The sequence below is a fragment of the Primulina eburnea genome, chromosome 8, assembly GCF_022965805.1.
Source record: "Primulina eburnea isolate SZY01 chromosome 8, ASM2296580v1, whole genome shotgun sequence".
NCBI lineage: Eukaryota > Viridiplantae > Streptophyta > Magnoliopsida > Lamiales > Gesneriaceae > Primulina > Primulina eburnea.
The window spans coordinates 20,242,187-20,254,879 of NC_133108.1; the positions used below are offsets into that span (position 1 = coordinate 20,242,187).

Genomic DNA, 12,693 nt, shown 5'->3' on the forward strand with positions numbered 1-12,693 from the left:
TCGGGTTGCATCACAATCAAGTAGAGGATGAATTGGAAGCTTATGAAGTAGTCCCAAACAACCAAGTATGTGGGTGCAGAAAATGGCCCGAGAGAACCAGTGCAGCAGCATGTGCTAGCGCAGATGTGCAGAAGCAGCAGCATGCGCTAGCGCAGATGGGCAGAACTGTGCGCACGCCAGAAGCAGTGCAGCAGCACGCGCTAGCACAGAAGAGCAGAACAGCGCGCGCGCCAGCACCAGAAGCGGCGCGACCGCGCGCACCAGGCAGAACAGCGCGCGCGCCCGCGCCAGAAGTTGTGCCACCGCGCGCCGGGTGCTGCAGAAATGCAGTAGCGCGCGCGCCATAGCGCCAGAAGTCGCGCCACCGCGCGCCGGGTGCTGCAGAAATGCAGTATAGCGCGCGCCCTCGCGCGTGATCCGGCGCTACCGCGCGCCCAGGGAAGAAAACAAGGCAGAATATTGCGCGCCCCCGCGCGTAATCTCGCGCTGCCGCACGCACTTCCGTGTCAAATTTGCTAGTTACTTTATTTTAATGCTTTTACACTACTTTTTATGGGTTGTATCAATTATTTAAACCTGGTAATGACCAAGAACGAGACACAATTCAGATGAATGATAATTATTGAGTTTTATCTCAACTTTGAAGGCATGGATTTGTTCTTCACAACATAAATCAAACTTATCAAAGATTTTATCTTTGTGGCGTTTGTCGATTGTTTCTCGCACGGATTGTCATAGGCATCGTTCTTTGAAGGTTAGTTCTTGATTCAATTGTTATCCTCGTTGATGTTTGTTGCTAAGAATTAATTTCTTAGAGGTGAATATCACACATCGTTACTTGTTTCAAAAGATCGGGACAACACAATCGATCCTTGTTTGTTATTGAGTTGAGGGTGCGATTTCGATAATCGTGTTTGCTTCTCATCGTACTCGGATTCGCGTCAGAAATGCTAATTATTTTTGTCATATTTTGTATTGGTACATAGAATCTTCCGTAGTTCTCAAAAATTAAAATTAAAATTAGATTTTCTCTAATCATCGTTCAATCTCAGGAATTGAACAAGAGATTGCATCCTTACGAGACTTTGTAATGGTAGTCATGCACTTAAATCGTTGGACTTTCCACCGTCTAGGTTCTATTTTTGTTGAGTTTGAGGTTGACGCTTTTTCCGAAATTATCTTATACCACGATCCATTTTTTGATAATTCAAAACCTCCAATTTGGTGGTAGTCCAGCATGAGGCAGTATATTAATATACGAAGTTTCCTGAAAGTATTTGGACATTCTTGAATCACCAAGGCCATTGTCTTTGTATAGAAATATAATATTGGGTACCCCTAACTTGCCGATCTAGGAATAAATTGAACTTCCTTAGAGCCAAAAGAAAAAGCTGATCCATTAGAGAGTAATGGTCAAAAGAAGTGTTCTAAAAAAACCCAAAAAACCCAAATTAAACATGAAACATGTGGAAAAAATTTCGCTTAGAATAAAAATGTTGATTAACATTCAATCATTCGGTTAACCATATTAAGCGTGAGAAACATGAAAACAAAATGTGAAAAACACAATTTTTTAGATAAAATTTCATGTTACATTTTTACTTTTTATAAAATTTAACTTTGTGAATAAGAGCGAGATAAATGATCCAAAAGAGATCACCAAAAGTTTTACTTCACACAATTTGTTATTTTGAGACATGTTTTTGCTAACTTGAAAATTTATTCTTAAACTTTGCATGTTTATGTTTATTTACCCTATTAATTGACTTGATATAATCAAAACTATAATAAAAACTAAAAACGTTTGTTCACGCTCAATCTCATACTAAACCCACTTAAGTGTAAAGCTTAAAACTTGACCATAACGCTTTACGTTATTTAGAACATTGATCATAAAAAAGACAGACTGGCAGGGAAAATATTCATACCTTCAAAATCCAAGATACCAAACCCTTGTTTTAAGGACATTAGGACGAATACAGCAAGTTGTGCACTATAGACAACTTCACAAAAGATGGGATTATCGTCCAAAATCATCATTTCCCACATGCATCCATACATTGCCTTCAATTTTATGCAATTTTGAGCCATAAGGAAAATGAAAGAAATCGAGTTTTCAATGTAAAAAATGTAGCCACAAAATATGGAAACTAGCATCCAACGCAGGGAAATGATTATTTACTCGTATTTTTTCATCTTACTCCTGTCAAGTATCTTCTCTTAGGTGAATGAGATTTGATTTTCGACCTCTTTTTGGGACGACTATGGCTAGAAATATTTTCCTCTATATCCTCATCATCTGTAGTGATCTCTAATGGGTTTCGGCTCGACTTGATTTTCATGCTCATCTGCTTAGGAACAAATACGTTGAAGTAGTAGCTGATAATGGCCTCCATTTTCTTGTTTGGCAAAGCTTTTAAGGCGTTTTTCAATAACCAATCACTTTTCTTTGGGAAATTCATTCCCAAAATAGAGTCGAACTTTTTCTTTTCATTAGCAGTCCAATTCTGAGACGCACCTTCTCCCATTTCATCGAATTTCCACTCCCAAAAGGCAGCGCCAAGTTCAATTTGTAGCTTCATCTTTTCCTTAGCTTTATGCGTTTTAACGCATTCAGAAGATCCGGGAACATGGCATGAACAAGTACCGGCTCCTCCTTTCCCAATGGGGTTCAACTTTACTTTAGAGGCCCTATTTCCATTGAAACTCATAATTTTTGGCATATTTGTGTTCTTGATTGGCCAAACTTTGGTTCCTAACCAACGTGAAGTATCTAATTTCTTGTAAGAAGGGCCAATGAATGTAGGCAAATCGGCTTGAAAACGAGGTCCTATAGGTACCACGGGTTTTTGGATATTCTGACGATTGTCATATGATAATTGCTCGGTTTTGGGTGGAGATAAGAATTTTTTCTTATTCCTCGTATTAGATGAGCTTGAATTCATTGCTAGAAACTGCATTAGAGTACAAATACCAAAATTTAATGAGACTCAACGAGATCAGAGCGATTGATACAAAAGAATCAACTGTAATTGTAATAAGACTTGTCGTCTCGGACTTGTGCTTGGCTGAATTAGTCCCCAATAATTTCTTCTCAATAAACAGGTTCAGCGAAAAATGACCGTAGTTACTAGAAGCACAACGGGCACTAAAGCTCATAAGTATTAGAGTTTAGGTGCAAGTCACAAGACGAGGCACACTCTTTATTTTAATAAAGCACCTTAAATTAATATGCTAAGTATCGCAGGGCTTAGACGCAAGTCACAAGACGAGGCAGACGCTTTATTTTTATTAAAGCACCCTAAATTAATATGCTAAGTATCGAAGAGCTTAGGCGCAAGTCACAAGACGAGGCACACGCTTTATTTTTATTAAAGCACCCTGAATTAATATGCTAAGATCTAAATATATGACGAAAATATGATGCAATGCATACTTTACGAATTATTAAAGAATAAAAAAAATATTTTTAGTATGTAACCGAGTGACAACTTGTCGTCCAGGAGCAATCAGGAGTAATAGGGCAGAGCATAGAAGTGGTGGAAATTTTTTTATTAATTGTCCAAGTATATGAACAAAACATGAAAAATGATGCTCGTTATTTTGCATTTCATTGTGGATTTCAATGTGCTTAACATTCAGCCTTGAGCTTTTGAAGTGCACAAAGCCTCGGGCTTTATGGTTAAATAGTTGGCTTCATTGAAAATTGAACATTATCAAGAGTCAAGACGCAAAGGTCGAGCCTCGACGAGCCTTGAGCATAGACATACAGTTTGGACTTTTAATAACTACGAAAACATCAACCTTTAAAAGGACAAAGAGCTGATTTCTAGGAAAATTGCAATACAAAATTCAAAAGTGGTTTTAGGATGTCGTAAAGAATGAATTAACAAATGTTATACAAATCCGACGTCCAGCAATACTCCAATCCAGCATTGTATTTTCGTGATCTCTTATTAAACTAGACCATGTCATTATAGGAAAACAAATGGTTAACTGCCACTGCCCTTGTGGTGTAGTGGGAAAAACTTACAGCAATAGAGGAGAGAAGTAATTTTGAATCCACGTCAAAACAAAAATCCCAACTATATTGTAACCAAAAAAAAAAAGACAATTGTCTAACTCCAATGTTATATCCCCATGGCGGGAGGAATATGCTTACGAGGAGAGAGTAAAATAGTTGCTTTTTCACAAATGAATTGTATCAGTATGTGGTTATGATTGAACGATTGTTCAAATCTGCCTATGTTATATTTTACAGGATGACGTACAAATATGACCAGACGACTGAGAGGTATATCAGAAACAGAGGTTAGATGGTATTAAATGCCAGAATTGATTATATTATACCATGATTTTTGGTTGATTTTGTACTTTTGGCAGAATGTATAGCATGATTTTTCATCTATGAATTACAGATTGAAAGATAGTCGGAGCGAACTATCTACCTACTGGAGGATATCCAGGAACTGTAGTGCTGGATTTTAGCACTAGTTGACATGATTGATTGTCATTTATGAATTTTCGTACAACGAGGGCTATCAGATGAGTATTGAGATGTTGTACAGTGAGAACTGTCAATTTCCGTAGTATGGAGATTTATATTTCGATAATACTTGAGACTGAATCTGATAGGATCAGAGATCTGATATCGAAAATGCGATGGAATCAGAAACAAATGAAGATAGCTCGAAATTTGACATTAAATAAGCCAACGTCGGACGATGATTATTGGTATTTAAGGTTGAAGAATGAATATATTCTTGACTGAGATAAACAGATGTGATAACAGCTGATGGTTTTGGTTTGTTATGAACTGTTGAGTAGTATATACGGATATGGTATAGCCAATAGTTTGTGATTGATTCTATCAGAATAAAGTTATATTATGATATTATACTTCTTGAAACGATTATTCCCGTTTGGAGTCAAGATCCGGGAAAGAAAAATAATCCAGAATAGAACTACAATAGAGCTGACAAAGCATCAAAAAGATTATCTGGAAGACAGAGTCTGATGAAGTAGCGATGTTCAGAATTAATGTCACTGAGATAAGTTCTGATTGATTTCGTTATACATTCCTTTCTTTATCTGAGTTGATTGTTTGTGATTTCGGGGACGAAATCATATCTTAGAGGGAGAGAAATGTAAGGCTCGAGAATTTGATTACCGTAATCTGAAATGATTTAGGTATAATTACCGTAATCTGAGATTAATCTGAAATGATTTATTGATTAATCAAGGTAATTATAGACGGAACGGAGTGGACCGGGAAAAGTGAGAACAAACGCGAAATATATGTGCAAGGAGGTGTATTCGCGCACATGCGCGACGTGATGCGCGAGCCATGCGCGAAGTGGACAGAAGACCCCGCGCATATGCGCGCCATATGCGCGGCGTATGGGCGCGCATATACGCGAGGTGTCCAGTAGCCTAAGGAAGTGCTCGGCGCATATGCGCGACGTGAACGGCGCACATGCGCGAGCAGGGCAGTGAGTTCGGCGCACATGCGCGACGGAAGGCGCGCGTCTGCGCGAGAGATGCCGAGACACACGCGCCGAGAAATTGTCTCGCGCATATGCGCCGAAAGATGTCGCGCATATGCGCGAGACGTGTTACTCGAAGGAGCAGGCCACTTGCCTTGCTGCATGCGTGATATATATATATATATATATAAACATGCAAATTTCTTCAGAAGAAGGAAAAAGGAAACGAAGGAAGCGAGAAAGGTTTTAGTAAGATTGTAGAAAATCCCTACGCCTTTTGGGAGCAATCCGTCCGTTTGCTTTCGAATCCGAGTACAGTACCGTATTCCTAGCGACGACAGCTACAACTGAACGTAAGTTTTGTTACGTTTAGATATCGTTTGAAATTATGAGGTTGTCAGAATTGAATACGAATCATATATAGTGTTTCTGATACAGTAGACATCGTATATTTGAAATCAGAATGAAGGACGGACTGTTTATGGAATTATTATGATTTTTGGATTCAATTTGACTGAGATTTCATATCATATGTGTATTGTTATTGAGAGTATGAGTTGTACTGATACTGATTACGAAGTCTGGTATTATATTTGTGATGTTTGGACTGACGGGGTTATCGAGACTGTATTGTTATGCCGTCAAAACATCAGTTGATTGATATTGATCAGATTCGGTATTGATTTAGATTGTATCTTGATTCGATAGTGATCAGAGTATATTTCGATTTGAATATTGATCAGAACAGGTGTTGAATTGAGTTGTGTATTGATATTATACCTATTCGATTGTCATTGCCAGATTGGAAATGGACAGAATTGACTTCAGAACTTCATCTTCGTCAGAACGAGAAGATAAAGGTATAAATTAATGTTGAGTTGGGATTGCACAACTCGAGTGAGGTTTGACTCGAATTTCCCTAAATCACATACTTTATTTTATTGTATAGATATTTGCAATGAATAAATTGATATACTTGTTTTCTTGATTGATAGATAGCAAGTATTAGATGACTGATCTTGTGACAGAAGTACCTGATAGTGGCGGGATCGCAACGGGCACATTGCACGATGTCACAAGATAGTAAATTGGCGATAGTGTTAAAGTCTGTCACCGGATGTTTGGCTATCGATGTGGATAGAATTAGAGCTTTTTCTATTACTGGTGATCGATACGGTATCGATGTGGATAGTCGGAGCTTCTTCTATTACTGGTAATCGATGTTATATCGATGTGGATAGAATCAGAGCTTCTTTTATTACTGGTGATCGATACTATCTCGATGTGGATAGAATCAGAGCTTTTTCTATTACTGGTGATCGATACCATATCGATGTGGATAGAATCGGAATTTCTTCTAATACTGGTGATCGATATGGAATGCCAACATTTGGAAATCGGGATCCCTAGGCTAGGATTGAGTCTAGTCTAAAACGTAAAGTCACGAGTCTGACTGACAGTTATATCGATTTATATTGATTGATATTAATCTATGTTCTTGAATATGGTACATGTCCATTTATGTTCCTGATGATGGTACATGTTTAGAACATGAATTATTCTTGATATTGACTATGTTACATGTTATGAATAATTGATGTATGTTCTGATTTTCATACATGTTATGAATGTCTGTTATATGCTTATATATGATTTATATGACTGCATGTATACATGGTTTATACTGAGAATATAATTCTCACCGGAGTTATCCGGCTGTTGTCTTGTTTGTATGTGTGCATGGCAACAGGTGGGATAGAAGCGGGGTCAGGACAAGAACGAGGCTGGATTAGATAGCGTGGAGATCCGGGCTCAGAAGCAACTTAGGATTCAGCACCGATATGTAGTTGAACCTAATTAGAATATTGTAGATAATACAATATTTGTATGTTTATGTTTATTATGTAATTTGAATTTAATTACATTACGTTTCCGCTTTGCATTTAAAAAAAAATATTTAGACCCTGTTTATTAGATATGATTAAATATTCCTAAAGACAGTTAAGGAATGAGTTAGCGTCCGGGTCCCCACACTATAGACCTCGAATTCTGAATCATCTAAAAATTAGAGGTTTATTATCATTAATATCCTTATTACTTTATTTCAATTACTATTATTATTATTTTTTTATTTTGTTATACTCATTATTTATTATTTCCTTTTATTCCTAATGTATTTAAAATTTCCATCTCTATGTTTGTCACACCCGAGCTCGGGCCTGCGCCTGCGTAATTGCACAATAGCTCATATAGCAAGTATTTCATATTCGTCCTTACTTTACGAAAATGATTAACTCAAGTTGCTACAGAAATCAATTGTAGCTCATTATAAATTAATTTTAAATTTTTAATTTTTGCCGTGTGGGACAACAGGTATCACCATCTTCCCTCCTTCAGAACGTCGGCCTGACTCCACGATCTCTCAGCGCAGAGAATCTAGAGATGGCTACTACAAGTTAAGAGGTGGCTCCCGTCATATAACACTTACCCCGCAAGTTCAAGAGGTGGCTTTCACGCACGTAGCACTTGGCCCCGCATAGCGCTTATTTCCTGGTGTTCCTTGCCGGAGACCATCTTTGATACAATTTTGCCACGCCTAAGACTACTTCATATTCGTCCTCGCTTTAAGAAAATGATTAACTCAAATTGTTATAGAAGTCTATCGTAACGCATTATAAATTCATTTTAAATCTTTAATTTTACTATGTGAGACAAGAGGTATAACAATGTTGACTCGCTCTACACACATGTATCCATCTCTATAGTCTAAACATACTTAAGTTCGATGCATAGAGCTCTAAAAATTCCAATTGATTATCCCAAGCTTTAGTTTCCAGCCCATGCTAACATGTTTCCTATATCATTATCTAGTGATTTTCCCAAAGTTCCCATAACAGTCCACTAATATTTCCCAGTGTTCTCATTTTCTATATCATGGAAGGATGACCCATTCATGACTCGTTGCCACATTTTCTTCCTTCATTTATTTCTTTAGCCTCTTAAATCCCAATACTAATATTAATACAACTCCATGAACTATTAGGTATCATTTGACTCGTGGAATGATAATAAAATATCTATAATATGGGATAATGAATTAAAAGATATGGATAACATAACTAATTTTAAGTCCAATCCATATATTGTTAGGCACCACTTGGCTCATAGGATGATGATGAAATATCTATAATACGGAATAATGAATTAAAAGATATGGACAACATAACTATTTTAACTCCAATTATTGTAGAATTCGAGCCAAACATTTGGATGAAAAAATATCTATGACTCGCACCGAGGAGTGTCTTATCGTATTATGCTAATCAAGTCCACAAGTTATAAAAGCTAAAACAAATTAGCAAACATTCGACCATCATTATACACATTCATGAATTTGATTTGTTATTAAATTAAGAATACAAATTACCTGCATCTTCACTATTGTGCAAACCCAAAAGCCAATCTATACCTCTTTAGACTTCACCGCAATCTCAAAGTTCCATAGTCATGATAATTAAATGCCAATTGAAGCCTTATTTCATACCTTAGTTTCACTTGCCTTGCACCTAGGCTATTTGTGAGTTGCTTCAACTAAAACAATCACAGCCACTGTTAAAATCTCCTCTTGTCCTAGTTCTTCAAACACAAATTGGAAGCTACCAGATAATGGATAAGCAGAACAGACGCATGCATTTGTTAAAGCCCACACACAACAGGCTCATGCATTTGAGCCCATTAGATTATTGGTTCACCAAAAGTCCATTAGCAGATTTGAAAATTTATCCACACACAGTTGCAGGAATAATCTCGAATAGTTTGTTGCAACCGGGGAAAATAATTTAGGCTAGGTGTCAAAATATGATTCATTATCTTATTGTATATATAGCATAAACTTGTACACTGTAAATGTGAACAATAAGGGAGAAATACAGAAATTAATTTGATGATTTCATCATTTATTTTTTTCGTTAAATTCTTTAACGTGGTATCAGAGCCACCATGGCTTACGCCAATTCTAATATTGAATCCCCTCCCTCCTTTGCTAATACCACCACAAATTCAAATTTCATTTTGGTTGACCCAGTAAATCAAGCTAAACTCGGTTAAACTAAGCGATGATAATTCTCTTGTGGCATCTTCAAGTTTTAGCGAGCGTTCGGGGTCTGGGACTTGATGTCTTCATCCTTGAGAATCCACCAGTGCCTCCTCAAATTTGTGGTGTTCCTGGACATGTCTTTGAAATTTGATGCTATTGTTTTGATAAAGATTTCATTCCCAGTATACAGGGCCCCTCTGACAGTCTCTTTTTTTAACCACAATCGACCTCTCATCCGTATCCCACAGCGGCAGTCACCACCTCAAACTCTGAAGCAGTAAGTGAAGATTGGTGGTTTCCAGATTCTGGTACGTTACACCATGTTACTCATGATCTTGGAAACCTCTCCATCGGCTCCGAGTATTCAGGAGGTGGTAAGGTTCACATGGGCAATGACACGGGTCTGTCAATTTCTCATGTTGGTCACTCGAAGTTTCTTTCTACTTCTTCCCCTATCATTTTTCTGCTCACTAATTTACTCAGGGTTCCTCAAATTACCAAGAATCTACTTAATGTAAATAAATATGCCAAGGATAACCTTGTCTTTTTTTAATTTCATCCTCCTTTTTGTTTGGTGAAGGATCAAGCAACACAGGTTGCTCTTCTCAAAGGGACTTTGTATGAAGGGTTGTACAAGTTTAGTCTTGGTTCATGGATAAGTTCAAATCCCACACAGAATAGGCTCATGCATTTGACCCCATCAGATTATTTGTTCACCAAAGTGAAAGTCCATTAGCATATTTGAATATTTACCCACACACAATTGAAGGAATACTCTGGAAGAGTTTATCGCAACGGTGGAACAGAATTTAGGCTAGGTGTCAAAATATAATTCATCATCCTTGTACCCAGCAAATGTGAAAGGTAAGGGAGAAATACAGAAATTCATTTGATGATTACATCACTTAGTGTTCTTAGTTAAATTCTTTAACTCTACCCAGCTGCAACTTAAATGAACCGGGCCCTGGGGTTAAACTCCTTTAGTTGACTATCTAACGAATCAGGCAGTCGGTGCCAATTTTGGAACTGCTCGAGGCAAAAGTGGTTCAAAAACTTAATGAGTAAATTCTAAGCCTATGCGGCAGAATACACCATTAAATTGCCAAAAAAAATAGTTACTATTAAGTCTGGAATAAGTATTAAAACAAAACCACAGCAGCAGTATTCGAATCCATAGAGCGGTAACACGAATGAGAAGCGATGCTTACCGCCCGCTAAAGTTTGATCCTCCACCTCGATTCCCTCAGCAGTTCAACCCTTCGAGCACTAATATTGATCTGCATAACTCCAAACAGTTGCAAATGATTCATTAAATTTTCCGAGAATAAGCGGAAACTGCCGACCTGAATCAGAGAAATAAACTTGAGAATGTTTGTTCGGTTCACTATAACATCAAGGAATCCAATCGAATTCCCACACTCACCTTCGTTTCACTCCGAATTATCCTCTGTTCAGCGCTCGATTGTGCGAAGAGGTTAGAGTTAGCTTCCTGATCGATTCTAAGTCGAGGAAATTGAAATTATTCTCTGATAATTCGCTCCTCTTCTGTCTTCCTCTCCTATCGATAGACAATTTTGCTGAATTGAAACTGAAATCTGGAAATGGCCGAACAAAAGTTTCTCTCGCGGCCGAGGGAGTTCTGCAGAAATAGGTGGGGAGGAAAATGGGAGCGTTACGTGTTTATTCAATAAATGAGAGCGGAGAGTAATTTATTTTTTTATCCTCTATTTAAAATTTAATTTTCTTGATTAGTGGTGGGTCGAAGCATGATGTTTGGGTTGAATCTCGACCCAACTTTTTACTGTATCACAAAATAATTTTAATTTTTTATAATTATTTTTTTTCTGCAGACTTACTTTTCCACGAAACGTAAAAGAGATGTCAGTTATATATTACATTTGATAGTACTTTTGATAATGTTATAACATTGTGATTTTTATGAATATTTTTAACAACTTACTTAAATTATAATATATATCTCATATTAAAATATTTACATATAAGATATCAATTATATTATATATTATAAAAGTATTAATTTTTATTTAAACTCAATCAGTATCTTTTAATTATCAATTTTTATTTAATTATCTCATATGAAAATGTTTAATTAAAATATAAATGATTTATATGTTAACATGTTTAACAATTAAACTCAACCACCACTCAAATTATTTATTCGAACTAAACTCGATCCAAACCCCAAACCTCAAGCCCCAAAATCCACCCACTCGACCCACTCTGACCAAACTCAACCCAAAAGCACACAACTCAACCCAAACTCCACTCACTCCACACAAAAGCACAAAACTCACTATACCCAAACTCCACTCACACCACATGCTCGATCCACGTCCATTTGAAATATGTCATATGCTCGACTCACTCAACACATTGCCCATTTGAAATATGCAAAAGACTCTACCCCCGCTCGACCCACTCGACCCTGATAGACCCATTTTATAATACTTATTTATAGTTCCAGTATTTGGGATAAAAACAATTATTTGGTATTTTATATTGATTTTGAGTTGAATTTATGTGATCCATTTAAGCAGTTTTGATTAGAATTTTATAATTTCAGTACACCACAATGAAAACTATTCATTAGATCGAAGATAAGATCGTGTGGGTAGAGCAAAAAGATCCATAAACTCAACTCATCGACCAGGGTCAGCTTGGTTCGAGCTCGACCCAAGTTGTTATCTTGGATCGAGCTATTCTATAACAGAAAAAAAGTTTTGTCGAGGGATTATAATCAGTATAATTTAGTACATCATAAACTATGATATCTATAACATTGATTTTTTTTTTTCAAATATAATTAATTCTCATTCTTTAGTTTGTTATTTTAAATTTATAATAAATTCACTTAGTAAATTGACTAATGATAGTACTAATTAAGCATTTAGAAAATCAAATTTAAAATAAAATTAGCTAGGTCGAGCTCATCGACCCAAAGAATGTTTATTATTTTAAATTAATATTAAATTCACTTAGTAAATTGACTAATGATAGTACTAATTAAGCATTCTAGAAAATTAAAATTGAAAAAAAATTAGTTGGGTCGAGCTCGACCCAAAACCCACCCACCTCGACCCAAAGTGGAGT

The 12,693-nt window shown here is 36.7% G+C and overlaps 1 long non-coding RNA gene across 4 annotated transcripts; it reads right to left on the reverse strand.

Annotated features, from left to right (window-relative positions):
* Positions 1-1,033: 1,033 nt before the first annotated feature.
* On the reverse strand, positions 1,034-11,251 carry LOC140839012 (uncharacterized). 4 transcript variants are annotated; one of them, XR_012119686.1, is made up of 3 exons: positions 11,006-11,251; positions 10,791-10,925; positions 1,034-1,267 (listed from the first exon to the last, which is right to left on the reverse strand). It is a non-coding gene; the product is annotated as an uncharacterized lncRNA (long non-coding RNA). The 4 variants fall into 4 exon arrangements; XR_012119683.1 differs by lacking the exon at positions 1,034-1,267 and adding an exon at positions 1,744-2,954; XR_012119684.1 differs by lacking the exon at positions 1,034-1,267 and adding an exon at positions 7,513-7,544.
* Between the last annotated feature and the right edge of the window lie 1,442 nt (positions 11,252-12,693).